The 3683-nt window shown below is 36.7% G+C and overlaps 1 pseudogene; it reads left to right on the top strand.

Annotated features, from left to right (window-relative positions):
- The first annotated feature begins 308 nt into the window (after window positions 1-308).
- LOC109476007 overlaps window positions 309-3683 on the top strand; it is a 4663-nt pseudogene continuing 1288 nt past the window's right edge.

Here is a 3683-nt window from a genome sequence, read left to right as displayed (position 1 = left end):
CATTTTGTGGTACCTTTGAACTTACATTATAGCTCCAAACCAAACTAGTTCTTTTCTTGAAATTTACATGAAATATAAAACAACAAATTGTCTATATAATGCATTCTTGTAAAGTTTGGGTTCTTGTTTCGTTGCTACGCACTTGTCCTTTAAAATGGGTCAGTTTTCATTATTTTTGATAATATGTCATTTTGAGCTATTTTTGACCTAGCATAAGTTCCAACGTTACTATTCAATCATTTACCAACCTGATAAAATTATTTATAATAAAATAACGGATTTTTAATAACGTTTCTGGTTTAATTCATTTCTATTTTAAATTTCATCCACCAGTAAGCTGCCAGTACGCAGATGGGGCATCCTACCGAGGAACAGTCTCTGTGACCAACACAGGCAAGACCTGTCAACGCTGGGACAGTCAGACACCCCATGAACACACCAGGACACATGCTGCCTACCCATCGGCCGGACTGGAGCAGAACTACTGCCGGAACCCGGACGGCGAACCCAGAGTCTGGTGCTACACCACGGATCCTAACTCGAGATGGGAGCTGTGCGACGTACCGTCATGTGGTAAGATCTGATTTTATGTGCAAATAAAAATGTGTCGTATAAGTCGGCCTGGTGCTTTTTCAAGCAAGGTGAGCCGTCTTCTCAGTCATGGTAACCTCCATGGAAGTGTTTATGTTTGTGTGTGTGTGTGTGTGTGTGTGTGTTTGTTTGTTTGTTTGTTTGTTTGTTTGTTTGTTCAGTTGTGTGTCCATGAGTAGTTAAATATGATAGGATCACATGACGCTACATGTACTAGTCAGGGAAAATAGTGTAATCACTGACTAATAGCATATTGAAGGTTAATGAATTGGGGGTCAAAATGTAGTGTAGTACCGTAAACCAGTCATGACTATGTCAAACATTACCAACAGGAGTACAAGGATATCAAACTACATTTCCAAACATATTAACACTAAACAGTATACCTTGGGTCTGCGAGGCCGAGGATAATCTGATATGCATGACCCTGGGACTCAGACGCAATTTTTCAAACAACTTCACAAATAATACTTGTAAGTATTACTAGTTACACAAAGCCGCGTTATATAACATTAGGACCATACCAAAAATAAGATAACCAGTAATATTAGCCCTGATAATGAATTAAGACCTTTTTTGTACATTTTTGCCCCACTGGGCTAAGCACAGGTCACGTTATACATATTCGAATACATATGAGTATACATATAACTATTACATGTACATGTATCTATAAATGTTTAATGTATTCTAGACCTTTCAACTTCTTCTAGCTTCTTAGTAATTGTATAAATTTAAGATGCTTTATGTGTAGTTAGATTTGGATTTTCAAAGGTTAACAGGAATATGATTTTTTTTAATAATTCCAGAACAAACATTCCATGGATGCATCCATGGGTGGGTGAACAGACATTGGAAGACCATGTTAGAACATTTATGCATGCCTTGGAAGTTTGTATACTTTCTATTGTGGGTTGTAATTTCAAAATCATGGTTATAATAATGTTGCATAAAAAGCTGCTGACAAAACAAACTTAATTTGTCTTAAATAATAACTTGATTTTATTATTTGCCAAAAATGTTGATAGAAACATGTTTATAATCACAGTAATCAAGGATTTTGATAAACTGCATAATTTATGTCAATGAGCATTGGTTAATCCATGCCTTGGAAGTTTGTATACTTTCTATTGCGGGTTCTAATTTCAAAATCATAGTTATAATAATGCCGCATAACAAAGCTGCTGACAAAACAAACTTAATTTGTCTTAAATAATAACTTGATTTTATTATTTGCCAAAAATGTTGATAAAAACATGTTTATAATCACAGTAATCAAGGATTTTAATAAACTGCATAAATTATGTCAATGAGCATTGGCAGTGTGGCTTAGTCTAGATTTTCAGCTTTCCATATCTCGGTTCAAACTTGACCAATTTTGATTTTGTTTCCACAAAGGGGAAGCCTATAAAATGGAGATCGCACCACAGTAGTGACGTTTTATTCCATGGTGTAGTTTTCCATCGGCGTGGCGCTTTACATGATGTAAACAAAGCCGGCCGTACGTAAGCACTCATACTAGTAGTAGTAGGAGGGATGGGGAGACCTCGTCATCTCGTCTTTTGACATAAATGCATGTATCTCGGCTCAAACTTTATTTGAATTGGCTTCCACAAAAAATAAGAGGAGATTCAATGACAGTAGTCACCTTTTATTCCATGCATTAGTTTTCTATCGGAGTGTGGATAAACATGATGTAAACAACTTTGTAAGGGTGGGAGGGGGTCATGTCGTCTGCTAGCCATGATGGTAAATTATGAAACTAAAGTGAATAGCCTAGTGAATGCACTCAGGGTTCGAAATACATTTTTTTTGCATACCTGAACTGGTGCATGTAACATTGAAAATTACCTATTCCATAGAAATTGTACCTGCGCCACAGAAGTATGGATCCTACTAAAACTGTTAAGAAATCAATATGATACTGATGGTAAAAAAGTAATAATAAGTTTACCGGTAATGACATGTGAACTAGTCTATTATGTCTAAAGTTTATAATTCTTCTATGTACATGACTATAATAACTTTACACATATTTGTGTAAATATATTGCAGAGACTAATCAAAATATCTGACACTGATTTTGTTGTCATCCACCAGTTCGTAAAAACTGTAAGCCTTTTCATAAAAAAATTGCTGCGATAATGGCAGCTTTTGTAAAAGCACTTGTTTTACTTGTTAAGAATCCGAAGTGGGGAAATTTACTTAAATCATGTCCGAAGGATATGCGTCTTACACTGTCAGATAAAGAACAATCTACGGTGAAATGCACTTCGTCCTCTACTCTATCTAGACTACAAAATTGACAGTTTCTTTGCTCTAGGGGAGTGCAATGTCTTCCTGCTTCAATTTGCAATTTGTGACAACTGATTCTTAGTTTTGTGATGGTGGATCTATGACGTACATTTGCTAATTTAAGATATTCTTCTTCGTTATAAGAATGTTTTAATAGTCTGTATAAACTGAATTTATTCTTTGCATTTGCAATTCTGTTATCGTTGTACATTTCGGATAATTACAGACGGTCTTCAAAACGTCGGTTCATGCAAAAATGGTTGTGGACAAAAGAAAGTTACTATTCAATCATTTACCAACCTGATGAAATTATTTATAATTTAAAAGAGTTTTTATAACGTTTCTGGTTTAATTCATTTCTATTTTAAATTTTATCCACCAGTAAGCTGCCAGTACGCAGATGGGGCATCCTACCGAGGAACAGTCTCTGTGACCAACACAGGCAAGACGTGTCAACGCTGGGACAGTCAGACACCACATGAACACATCAAGACACCTACTGTCTACCCATTGGCCGGGCTGGAGCGGAACTACTGCCGGAACCCGGACGGCGAACTCGGAGTCTGGTGCTACACCACGGATCCTAACTCGAGATGGGAGCTGTGTGACGTACCGTCATGTGGTAAGATCTGCTTTTATGTGCAAATAATAATGTGTCGTATAAGTCGGCCTGGTGCTTTTTCAAGCAAGGTGAGCCGTCTTCTCAGTCATGGTAACCTCCATGGAAGTGTTTATGTTTGTGTGTGTGTGTGTGTTTGTTTGTTGTTTGTTTGTTTGTTTGTTTGTTTGTTTGTTTG

Source organism: Branchiostoma belcheri, unplaced genomic scaffold (genome assembly GCF_001625305.1).
Source record: "Branchiostoma belcheri isolate BF01 breed outbred unplaced genomic scaffold, Haploidv18h27 scaffold36, whole genome shotgun sequence".
Taxonomy (NCBI): Eukaryota; Metazoa; Chordata; class Leptocardii; order Amphioxiformes; family Branchiostomatidae; genus Branchiostoma; species Branchiostoma belcheri.
This window is presented reverse-complemented; position numbering and strand designations above follow the sequence as displayed.